Genomic DNA, 16031 nt, shown 5'->3' on the forward strand with positions numbered 1-16031 from the left:
ACTCCAAATATATCTTATATACTCTACATAAAATAGCAGAAAGTACAGTAAATATATTTCATATATTGTACATATAATATTAACTAAAAGTACACCAAATACATTTTATATAGTGTAAATAAAATACCAAAAATTACAGTGAATATATATTAAATACTGTACATAAAATATCAAAAAGTACACCAAATATGTGTTATATATACTGTAAATAAACTGTCAAAACTACAGTAATTATGTTGAATATACTGTACATAAAATATCAAATATTACACAAAATATATAATTTACTGTAAAGAAAATACCAAAAAGTACAGTAAATATATATTACACACCCGATGTAAAATATGACAAACTACACCAAATATATATTATATAGTTTACATAAAATATCAAAGGGACACCAAATATACCTTATATACTGAACAAGAAATGTCAAAATGTACAGTAAATATATTTCATATATTGTACATATAATATTAACTAAAAGTACACCAAATACATTTCATATACTATAAATAAAATATCAAAATGTACAGTAAATATATATTACATTCTGTACATAAAATATCAAAAAGTACACCAAATATGTGTTATATATACTGTAAATAAACTATCAAAAACTGCAGTAATTATATTTAATATACTGTACATAAAATATCAAAAATTACACCAAATGTATATTATTTACTGTAAATGAAATATCAAAAAGTACAGTAAATATATCTTACACACCCTATGTAAAATATCACAATCTACAGCAAATATATATTATATAATTTACATAAAATATCAAAAGGACACCAAATATGTGTTATATATACTGTAAATATCAAAAACTACAGTAATCATATTCAATGTACTGTATATAAAATATCAAAAATTACACCAAACATAAATTAAATACTGTAAATTAAATATCAAAAAGGACAGTAAATATATACTACACACCCTATGTAAAATATCAAAAATTACACCAAATATATATTATTTAATTTACATAGAATATAAAAAGGACACCAAATATATCTTATATATTGTACATAAAATATCAAAAAGTACAGTATATATATTTCATTCATTGTACATATATTATTAACTAAAAGTACACCAAATACATTTTGTATACTGAAAATAAAATATCAAAAAGAACAGTAAATATATATTTACTGTACTGAAAATATCAAAAAGTACACCAAATATGTGTTATATATACTGTAAATAAACTATCAAAAACTATAGTAATTATATTTAATATGCTGTACATAAAATATCAAAAATTACACCAAATGTATATTATATACTGTAAATAAAATATCAAAAAGTACAGTAAATATACATTACACACCCTATGAAATATCACAAACTACACCAAATATATATTATCTAATTTACATAAAATATCAAAAGGACACCAAATATAACTTCTATACTGTACATAAAATATCAAAAAGTACAGTAAATATATTTCATATATTGTATATATAATATTAACTAAAAGTACACCAAATACATTTTATATACTGTAAATAAATTATAAAAAATTACAGTAAATATATATTACATACTGTACATAAAATATCAAAAAGTAGACCAAATATGTGTTATATATACTGTAAATAAACAATCAAAAACTACAGTAATTATATTTAATATACTGTACATAAAATATCAAAAATTACACCAAATGTATAATATTTACTGTAAATAAAATAACAAAAATTACAGTAAATATATATTACACACCCTATGGAAAATATCAAAAACTACACTAAATATATATTATAAAATTCACATAAAATATCAAAAGGACACCAAATATATATTATATACTGTACATAAAATATAAAAATGTACAGTAAATATATTTCATATATTGTACATATAATATTAACTAAAAGTACACCAAATACATTTCATGTACTGTAAATAAAATATCAAAAAGTACAGTAAATATATATTACATACTGTACATAAAATATCAAAAAGTACACCAAATATGTGTTATAAATACTGTAAATAAACTATAAAAAACTACAGTAATTATATTTAATATACTGTACATGAAATATCAAAAATTACACCAAATGTATATTATTTACTGTAAATAAAATATCAAAAAGTACAGTAAATACATATGACATACCCTATGTAAAATATCAAAAGCTACACCAAATATATATTATATAATTTACGTAAAATATCAAAAGGACACAAATTATATCTTCTATACTGTACAAAAAATATGAAAAAGTACAGTAAATATATTTCATATATTGTATATATAATATTAACGAAAAGAACACAAAATACATTTTATATACTGTAAGTAAATTATCAAAAATTACAGTAAATATATATTACATACTGTACATAAAATATCAAAAACTACACCAAATATGTGTTATATATACTGTAAATAAACTATCAAAAACTACAGTAATTATATTTACTATACTGTTCATAAAATATCAAAAATTACACCAAATGTATATTATAAACTGTAAATAAAATATCAAAAAGTACAGTAAATATATATGACACACCCTATGTAAAATATCAAAAACTACACCAAATATATATTTTATAATTTACATAAAATAACAAAAGGACACCAAATATATCTTCTATACTGTACACAAAATATCAAAAAGTACAGTAAATATATTTCATATATTGTATATATAATATTAACTAAAAGTACACCAAATACATTTTATATGCTCTAAATAAGATATCAAAATTACAGTAAATATATATTACATACTGTACATAAAACATCAAAAAGTACACCAAATATGTGTTATATATACTGTAAATATCAAAAACTACAGTAATCATATCCAATGTACTGTATATAAAATATCAAAAATTACACCAAATATACATTAAATACTGTAAATAAAATATCAAAAAGGACAGTAAATATATACTACACACCCTATGTAAAATATCAAAAATTACACCAAATATATATTATATAATTTACATAGAATATAAAAAGGACACCAAATATATGTTATATATTGTACATAAAATATCAAAAAGTACAGTATATATATTTCATACATTGTACATATATTATTAACTAAAAGTACACCAAATACATTTTGTATACTGAAAATAAAATATCAAAAGTACAGTAAATATATATTACATACTGTACAGAAAATATCAAAAAGTACACTAAATATGTGTTATATATACTGTAAATAAACTATCAAAAACTACAGTAATTATATTTAATATACTGTACATAAAATATCAAAAATTACACCAAATGTATATTATATACTGTAAATAAAATATCAAAAATACAGTAAGTACACATTACACACCCTATGAAATATCACAAACTACACCAAATATATATTATATAATTCACATAAAATATCAAAAGCACACCAAATATATCTTCTATACTGTACATAAAATATCAAAAAGTACAGTAAATATATTTCATATATTGTATATATAATATTAACTAAAAGTACACCAAACACATTTTATATACTGTAAATAAATTATCAAAAATTACAGTAAATATATATTACATACTGTACATAAAATATCAAAAAGTACACCAAATATGTGTTATATACACTGTAAATAAACAATCAAAAACTACAGTAATTATATTTAATATACTGTACATAAAATATCAAAAATTACACCAAATGTATATTATTTACTGTAAATGAAATATCAAAAAGTACAGTAAATATATATTACACACCCTAAGGAAAATATCAAAAACTACATCAAATATATATTATAAAATTCACAAAAAATATAAAAAGGACACCAAATATATATTATATACTGTACATAAAATATCAAAAAGTACAGTAAATATATTTCATATATTGTATATGTAATATTAACTAAAAGTACACCAAATACATTTTATATACTGTAAATAAAATATCAAAAAGTACAGTAAATATATATTACATAGTGTACATAAAATATCAAAAAGTACTCCAAATATGTGTAATATATACTGTAAATAAACTATCAAAAACTACAGTAATTATATTTACTATACTGTATATAAAATATCAAAAATTACACCAAATGTATATTACATACTGTAAATAAAATATCAAAAAGTACAGTAAATATATATTACACACCCTATGTAAAATATCACAAACTACACCAAATATATATTATATAATTTACATAAAATATCAAAAGGACACCAAATATATCTTATATAGTGTACATAAAATATCAAAATGTACAGTAAATATATTTCCAATATTGTACATATAATATTAACTAAAAGTACACCAAATACATTTTATATACTGTAAATAAAATATTAAAAATACAGTAAATATATATTACATACTGTACATAAAATATCAAAAAGTACACCAAATGTGTGTAATATATACTGTAAATAAACTATCAAAAACTACAGTAATTATATTTAATATACTGTACATAAAATATCAAAAATTACACCAAATGTATATTATATACTGTAAATAAAATATCAAAAATTACACTAAATATATCTTACACACCCTATGTAAAATATCACAAACTTCACCAAATATATATTATATAATTTACATAAAATATCAAAAGGACACCAAATATATATGCTATACTGTACATAAAATATAAAAATTTACAGTAAATATATTTCATATATTGTATATTTAATATTAACTAAAAGTACACCAAATACATTTTATATACTGTAAATAAAATATCAAAATGTACAGTAAATATATATTACATACTGTACATAAAATATCAAAAAGTACACCAAATATGTGTTATATATACTGTAAATAAAATATCAAAAACTACAGTAATTATATTTAATGTACTGTACATAAAATATCAAAAATTACACCAAATGTATATTATTTACTGTAAATAAAATACCAAAAAGTACAGTAAATATACATTACACAACCTATGTATAATATCACAAACTACACCAAATATATCTTATATAATTTACATAAAATCCCAAAAAGACAACAAATATACCTTATATACTGAACATAAAATATCAAAATGTACAGTAAATATATTTCATATATTGTACATATAATATTAACGAAAAGTACACCAAATACATTTTACTGTTCTGTAAATAAAATATCAAAAAGTACAGTAAATATATATTACATTCTGTACATAACATATAAAAAGTACACCAAATATGTGTAATATATACTGTAAATAAACTATCAAAAACTGCAGTAATTATATTTAATATACTGTACATAAAATATCAAAAATTACAACAAATGTATATTATTTACTGTAAATAAAATATCAAAAAGTACATTAAATATATCTTCCACACCCTATGTAAAATATCACAATCTACACCAAATATATATTATATAATTTACATAAAATATCAAAATGACACCAAATATATCTTATATACTGAACATAAAATATCAAAAAGTACAGTAAATATATTTCATATATTGTACTTATAATATTTACTAAAAGTACACCGAATACATTTTATATAGTGTAAATAAAATATCAAAAAGTACAGTAAATATATATTACACACCATATGTAAAATATCACAATCTACACCAAATATATATTATATAATTTACATAAAATATCAAAAGGACACCAAATATACCTTATATACTGTACATAAAATATCAAAAAGTACAGTAAATATATTTCATATATTGTACATATAATATTAACTAAAAGTACACCAAATACATTTTATACAGTGTAAATAAAATATCAAAAATTACAGTGAATATATATTACATACTGTACATAAAATATCAAAAAGTACACCAAATATGTGTTATATATACTGTAAATAAACTGTCAAAACTACACTAATTATATTTAATATACTGTACATAAAATATCAAAAATTACACCAAATATATATTATTTACTGTAAAGAAAATACCAAAAATTACAGTAAATATATATTACACACCCTATGTAAAATATCACAAACTACACCAAATATATATTATATAATTTACATAAAATATCAATAGGACACCAAATATAACTTATATACTGAACATCAAGTATCAAAATGTACAGTAAATATATTTCATATATTGTACATTTAATATTAACTAAAAGTACACCAAATACATTTTATATACTGTAAATAAAATATCAAAAAGTACAGTAAATATATATTACATACTGTTCTTAAAATATCAAAAAGTACACAAAATATGTGTTATATATACTGTAAATAAACTATCAAAAACTGCAGTAATTATATTTAATATACTGTACATAAAATATCAAAAATTACACCAAATGAATACTATTTACTGTACATAAAATATCAAAAAGTACAGTAAATATATCTTACACACCCTATGTAAAATATCACAATCTACACCAAATATATATTATATAATTTACATAAAATACCAAAAGGACACCAAATATATCTTATATAGTGTACATAAAATATCAAAAGTTACAGTAAATATATTTCATATATTGTACATATAATATTAACGAAAAGTACACCAAATACATTTTATATACTGTAAATAAATTATCAAAAATTACAGTAAATATATATTTCATACTGTACATAAAATATCAAAAAGTACACCAAATATGTGTTATATATACTGTAAATAAACTATCAAAACTACACTAATTATATTTAATATACTGTACATAAAATATCAAAAATTACACCAAATGTATATTATTTACTGTAAATAAAATACCAAAAAGTACAGTAAATATACATTACACACCCTATGTAAAATATCACAATCTACACCAAATATATATTATATAATTTACATAAAATATCAAAAGGACACCAAATATACCTTATATACTGAACATCAACTATCAAAATGTACAGTAAATATATTTCATATATTGTACATATAATATTAACTAAAAGTACACCAAATACATTTTATATACTGTAAATAAAATATCAAATGTACAGTAAATATATATTACATTCTGTACATAAAATATCAAAAAGTACACCAAATTTGTGTTTTATATACTGTAAATAAACTATCAAAAACTGCAGTAATTATATTTAATATACTGTACATAAAATATCAAAAATTAAACCAAATGTATATTATTTACTGTAAATAAAATATCAAAAAGTACAGTAAATATATCTTACACACCCTATGTAAAATATCACAATCTACACCAAATACATATTATATAATTTACATAAAATATCAAAAGGACACCAAATATATCTTATATAGTGTACATAAAATATCAAAATGTACAGTAAATATATTTCCTATATTGTACATATAATATTAACTAAAAGTACACCAAATACATTTTATATACTGTAAATAAAATATCAAAAATAATGTAAATATATATTACATACTGTACATAAAATATCAAAAAGTACACCAAATATGTGTAATATATACTGTAAATAAACTATCAAAAACTACAGTAGTTATATTTAATATACTGTACATAAAATATCAAAAATTACACCAAATGTATATTACATACTGTAAATAAAATATCAAAAAGTACAGTAAATATATATGACACACCCTATGTAAAATATCACAAACTACACCAAATATATATTATATAATTTACATGAAATATCAAAAGGACACCAAATATATCTTATATACTGAACATGAAATATCAAAAATTACAGTAAATATATTTCATATATTGTACATATAATATTAACTAAAAGTACACCAAATACATTTTATATACTGTAAATAAATTATCAAAAATTACAGTAAATATATATTTCATACTGTACATAAAATATCAAAAAGTACACCAAATATGTGTTATATATACTGTAAATAAACTATCAAAACTACACTAATTATATTTAATATACTGTACATAAAATATCAAAAATTACACCAAATGTATATTATTTACTGTAAATAAAATATCAAAAAGTACAGTAAATATATTTTACACACCCTATGTAAAATATCACAATCTACACCAAATATATATTATATAATTTACATAAAATATCAAAAGGACACCAAATATATCTTATATAGTGTACATAAAATATCACAATGTACAGTAAATATATTTCATATATTGTACATTTAATATTAACTAAAAGTACACCAAATACATTTTATGTACTGTAAATAAAATATCAAAAAGTACGGTAAATATATATTACATACTGTACATAAATTATCAAAAAGTACACCAAATATGTGTTATATATACTGTAAATAAACTATCAAAAACTACAGTAATTATATTTAATGTACTGTACATAAAATATCAAAAATTACACCAAATGTATATTATTTACTGTAAATAAAATACCAAAAAGTACAGTAAATATACATTACACACCCTACGTAAAATGTCACAAACTACACCAAATATATCTTATATAATTTACATAAAATCCCAAAACGACAACAAATATACCTTATATACTGAACATAAAATATCAAAATGTACAGTAAATATATTTCATATATTGTACATATAATATTAACTAAAAGTACACCAAATACTTTTTACTGTACTGTAAATAAAATATCAAAAAGTACAGTAAATATACATTACATTCTGTACATAAAATATAAAAAGTACACCAAATATGTGTAATATATACTGTAAATAAACTATCAAAAACTGCAGTAATTATATTTAATATACTGTACATAAAATATCAAAAATTACACCAAATGTATATTATTTACTGTAAATAAAATATCAAAAAGTACATTAAATATATCTTACACACCCTATGTAAAATGTCACAATCTACACCAAATATATATTATATAATTTACATAAAATTTCAAAAGGACACCAAATATATCTTATATACTGTACATAAAATATCAAAACGTACAGTAAATATATTTCATATATTGTACATATAATATTAACTAAAAGTACACCAAATACATTTTATATACTGTAAATAAAATATCAAAAATTACAGTAAATATATATTACATACTGTACATAAAATATCAAAAAGTACACCAAATATGTGTAATATATACTGTAAATAAACTATCAAAAACTACAGTAATTATATTTAATATACTGTACATAAAATATCAAAAATTACACCAAATGTATATTAGATACTGTGAATAAAATATCAAAAAGTACAGTAAATATTTATGACACACCCTATGTAAAATATCACAAACTACACCAAATATATATTATATAATTTACATAAAATATCAAAAGGACACAAAATATATCTTCTATACTGTACACAAAATATCAAAAAGTACAGTAAATATATTTCATATATTGTACATATAATATTAACTAAAAGTACAGCAAATACATTTTATATACTGTAAATAAAATATCAAAATTACAGTAAATATATATTACATACTGTACATAAAACATCAAGAAGTACACCAAATATGTGTTATATATACTGTAAATAAACAATCAAAAACTACAGTAATTTTATTTAATATACTGTGCATAAAATATCAAAAATTACACCAGATGTATATCATTTACTGTAAATAAAATATCAAAAATTACAGTAAATATATATTACACACCCTATGGAAAATATCAAAACTACATCAAATATATATTATAAAATTCAAAAAAATATTAAAAGGACACCAAATATATATTATACACAGTACATAAAATATCAAAAAGTACAGTAAATATATTTCATATATTGTACATGTAATATTAACTAAAAGTACACCAAATATATTTTATATACTGTAAATACAATATCAAAAATACAGTAAATATACATTACATAGTGTACATAAAATATCAAAAAGTACTCCAAATATGTGTAATATATACTGTAAATAAACTATCAAAAACTACAGTAATTATATTTACTATACTGTACATAAAATATCAAAAAATACACCAAATGTATATTATTTAGTGTAAATAAAATATCAAAAACTACAGTAAATATATCTTACACACCCTATGTAAAATATCACAATCTACGCCAAATATATATTATATAATTTACATAAAATATCAAAAGGACAACAAATATATCTTATATACTGTACATAAAATATCAAAATGTACAGTAAATATATTTCATATATTGTACATATAATATTAACTAAAAGTACACCAAATACATTTTATATACTGTAAATAAAATATCAAAAAGTACAGTAAATATATATTACATACTGTACATAAAATATCAAAAAGTACACCAAATATGTGTTATATATACTGTAAATAAACTATAAAATACTACAGTAATTATATTTAATATACCGTACATAAAATATCAAAAATTACACCAAATGTATATTATTTACTGTAAATAAAATATCAAAAAGTACAGTAAATATATCTTACACACCCTATGTAAAATATCACAATCTACACCAAATATATATTATATAACTTACATAAAATATCAAAAGGACACCAAATATATCTTCTATACTGTACATAAAATATCAAAAATTACAGTAAATATATTTCATATATTGTACATATAATATTAACAAAAAGTACACCAAATACATTTTATATAATGTAAATAAAATATCAAAAATTACAGTAAATATATATTACATACTGTACATAAAATATCAAAAAGCACACCAAATATGTGTTATATATACTGTAGATAAACTATCAAAAACTACATTAATTATATTTAATATACTGTACATAAAATATCAAATATTACACCAAATGTATATTATATACTGTAAATAAAATATCAAAAACTACAGTAAATATACATTACACACCCAATGTAAAATATCACAAACTACACCAAATATGTATTATATAATTTACATGAAATATCAAAAGGACACCAAATATATCTTATATACTGAACATGAAATATCAAAATGTACAGTAAATATATTTCATATATTGTACATATAATATTAACTAAAAGTACACCAAATACATTTTATATACTGTAAATAAAATATCAAAAATACAGTAAATATATATTACATTCTGTACATAAAATATCAAAAAGTACACCAAATTTGTGTTTTATATACTGTAAATAAACTATCAAAAACTGCAGTAATTATATTTAATATACTGTACATAAAATATCAAAAATTACACCAAATGTATATTATTTACTGTAAATAAAATATCAAAAAGTACAGTAAATATATCTTACACACCCTATGTAAAATATCACAATCTACACCAAATATATATTGTATAATTTACATAAAATATCAAAAGGACACCAAATATATCTTATATAGTGTACATAAAATATCAAAATGTACAGTAAATATATTTCCTATATTGTACATATAATATTAACTAAAAGTACACCAAATACATTTTATATACTGTAAATAAAATATCAAAAATAATGTAAATATATATTACATACTGTACATAAAATATCAAAAAGTACACCAAATATGTGTAATATATACTGTAAATAAACTATCAAAAACTACAGTAGTTATATTTAATATACTGTACATAAAATATCAAAAATTACACTAAATGTATATTATATACTGTAAATAAAATATCAAAAAGTACAGTAAATATATATGACACACCCTATGTAAAATATCACAAACTACACCAAATATATATTATATAATTTACATGAAATATCAAAAGGACACCAAATATATCTTATATAGTGAACATGAAATATCAAAAATTACAGTAAATATATTTCATATATTGTACATATAATATTAACTAAAAGTAAACCAAATACATTTTATATACTGTAAATAAATTATCAAAAATTACAGTAAATATATATTTCATACTGTACATAAAATATCAAAAAGTACACCAAATATGTGTTATATATACGGTAAATAAACTATCAAAACTACACTAATTATATTTAATATACTGTACATAAAATATCAAAAATTACACCAAATGTATATTATTTACTGTAAATAAAATATCAAAAAGTACACTAAATATATCTTACACACCCTATGTAAAATATCACAATCTACACCAAATATATATTATATAATTTACATAAAATATCAAAAGGACACCAAATATATCTTCTATAGTGTACATAAAATATCACAATGTACAGTAAATATATTTCATATATTGTACATTTAATATTAACTAAAAGTACACCAAATACATTTTATATACTGTAAATAAAATATCAAAAAGTACAGTAAATATATATTACATACTGTACATAAATTATCAAAAAGTACACCAAATATGTGTTATATATACTGTAAATAAACTATCAAAAACTACAGTAATTATATTTAATGTACTGTACATAAAATATCAATAATTACACCAAATGTATATTATTTACTGTAAATAAAATACCAAAAAGTACAGTAAATGTACATTACACACCCTATGTAAAATATCACAAACTACACCAAATATATCTTATATAATTTACATAAAATCCCAAAACGACAACAAATATACCTTATATACTGAACATAAAATATCAAAATGTACAGTAAATATATTTCATATATTGTACATATAATATTAACGAAAAGTACACCAAATACATTTTACTGTACTGTAAATAAAATATCAAAAACTACAGTAAATATATATTACATTCTGTACATAAAATATAAAAAGTACACCAAATATGTGTAATATATACTGTAAATAAACTATCAAAAACTGCAGTAATTATATTTAATATACTGTACATAAAATATCAAAAATTACACCAAATGTATATTATTTACTGTAAATAAAATATCAAAAAGTACATTAAATATATCTTACACACCCTATGTAAAATATCACAATCTACACCAAATATATATTATATAATTTACATAAAATATCAAAATGACACCAAATATATCTTATATACTGAACATAAAATATCAAAAAGTACAGTAAATATATTTCATATATTGTACTTATAATATTTACTAAAAGTACACCAAATACATTTTATATAGTGTAAATAAAATATCAAAAAGTACAGTAAATATATATTACACACCATATGTAAAATATCACAATCTACACCAAATATATATTATGTAATTTACATAAAATATCAAAAGGACAACAAATATACCTTATATACTGTACATAAAATATCAAAAAGTACAGTAAATATATTTCATATATTGTACATATAATATTAACTAAAAGTACACCAAATACATTTTATATAGTGTAAATAAAATATCAAAAATTACAGTGAATATATATTACATACTGTACATAAAATATCAAAAAGTACACCAAATATGTGTTATATATACTGTAAATAAACTATCAAAACTACACTAATTATATTTAATATACTGTACATAAAATATCAAAAATTACACCAAATATATATTATTTACTGTAAAGAAAATACCAAAAATTACAGTAAATATATATTACACACCCTATGTAAAATATCACAATCTACACCAAATATATATTATATAATTTACATAAAATATCAAAAGGACACCAAATATAACTTATATACTGAACATCAAGTATCAAAATGTACAGTAAATATATTTCATATATTGTACATTTAATATTAACTAAAAGTACACCAAATACATTTTATATACTGTAAATAAAATATCAAAAAGTACAGTAAATATATATTACATACTGTTCTTAAAATATCAAAAAGTACACAAAATATGTGTTATATATACTTTAAATAAACTATCAAAAACTGCAGTAATTATATTTAATATACTGTACATAAAATATCAAAAATTACACCAAATGTATACTATTTACTGTACATAAAATATCAAAAAGTACAGTAAATATATCTTACACACCCTATGTAAAATATCACAATCTACACCAAATATATATTATATAATTTACATAAAATACCAAAAGGACACCAAATATATCTTATATAGTGTACATAAAATATCAAAATGTACAGTAAATATATTTCATATATTGTACATATGATATTAACTAAAAGTATACCAACTGCATTTTATATACTGTAAATAAATTATCAATAATTACAGTAAATATATATCACATACTGTACATAAAATATCAAAAAGTACACCAAATATGTGTTATATATACTGTAAATAAACTATCAAAAACTACCGTAATTATATTTAATATACTGCACATAAGATATCAAAAATTACACCAAATGTATATTATTTACTGTAAATAAAATATCAAAAATTACAGTAAATATATAATACACACCCTATGTAAAATATCACAATCTACACCAAATATATATTATATAATTTACATGAAATATCAAAAGGACACCAAATATATCTTATATACTGAACATGAAATATCAAAGTTACAGTAAATATATTTCATATATTGTACATATAATATTAACGAAAAGTACACCAAATACATTTTATATACTGTAAATAAATTATCAAAAATTACAGTAAATATATATTTCATACTGTACATAAAATATCAAAAAGTACACCAAATATGTGTTATATATACTGTAAATAAACTATCAAAACTACACTAATTATATTTAATATACTGTACATAAAATATCAAAAATTACACCAAATGTATAGTATTTACTGTAAATAAAATACCAAAAAGTACAGTAAATATACATTACACACCCTATGTAAAATATCACAATCTACACCAAATATATATTATATAATTTACATAAAATACCAAAAGGACACCAAATATATCTTATATAGTGTACATAAAATATCAAAATGTACAGTAAATATATTTCATATATTGTACATATGATATTAACTAAAAGTATACCAACTGCATTTTATATACTGTAAATAAATTATCAAAAATTACTGTAAATATATATCACATACTGTACATAAAATATCAAAAAGTACACCAAATATGTGTTATATATACTGTAAATAAACTATCAAAAACTACCGTAATTATATTTAATATACTGTACATAAGTTATTAAAAATTACACCAAATGTATATTATTTACTGTAAATAAAATATCAAAAATTACAGTAAATATATATTACACACCCTATGTAAAATATCACAATCTACACCAAATATATATTATATAATTTACATGAAATATCAAAAGGACACCAAATATATCTTATATACTGAACATGAAATATCAAAAATTACAGTAAATATATTTCATATATTGTACATATAATATTAACGAAAAGTACACCAAATACATTTTATATACTGTAAATAAATTATCAAAAATTACAGTAAATGTATATTTCATACTGTACATAAAATATCAAAAAGTACACCAAATATGTGTTATATATACTGTAAATAAACTATCAAAACTACACTAATTATATTTAATATACTGTACATAAAATATCAAAAATTACACCAAATGTATATTATTTACTGTAAATAAAATACCAAAAAGTACAGTAAATATACATTACACACCCTATGTAAAATATCACAATCTACACCAAATATATATTATATAATTTACATAAAATATAAAAAAGACACCAAATATATCTTATATAGTGTACATAAAATATCACAATGTACAGTAAATATATTTCATATATTGTACATTTAATATTAACTAAAAGTACACCAAATACATTTTATATACTGTAAATAAAATATCAAAAAGTACAGTAAATATATATTACATACTGTACATAAAATATCAAAAAGTACACCAAATATGTGTTATATATACTGTAAATAAACTATCAAAAACTACAGTAATTATATTTAATGTACTGTACATAACATATCAAAAATTACACCAAATGTATATTATTTACTGTAAATAAAATACCAAAAAGTACAGTAAATATACATTACACACCCTATGTAAAATATCACAAACTACACCAAATATATAATTTACATAAAATCCCAAAACGACAACAAATATACCTTATATACTGAACATAAAATATCAAAATATACAGTAAATATATTTCATATATTGTACATATAACATTAACTAAATGTACACCAAATACATTTTACTGTACTGTAAATAAAATATCAAAAACTACAGTAAATATATATTACATTCTGTACATAAAATATAAAATGTACACCAAATATGTGTAATATATACTGTAAATAAA

This window comes from Pan paniscus, chromosome 22, assembly GCF_029289425.2.
Source record: "Pan paniscus chromosome 22, NHGRI_mPanPan1-v2.0_pri, whole genome shotgun sequence".
Lineage (NCBI taxonomy): Eukaryota > Metazoa > Chordata > Mammalia > Primates > Hominidae > Pan > Pan paniscus.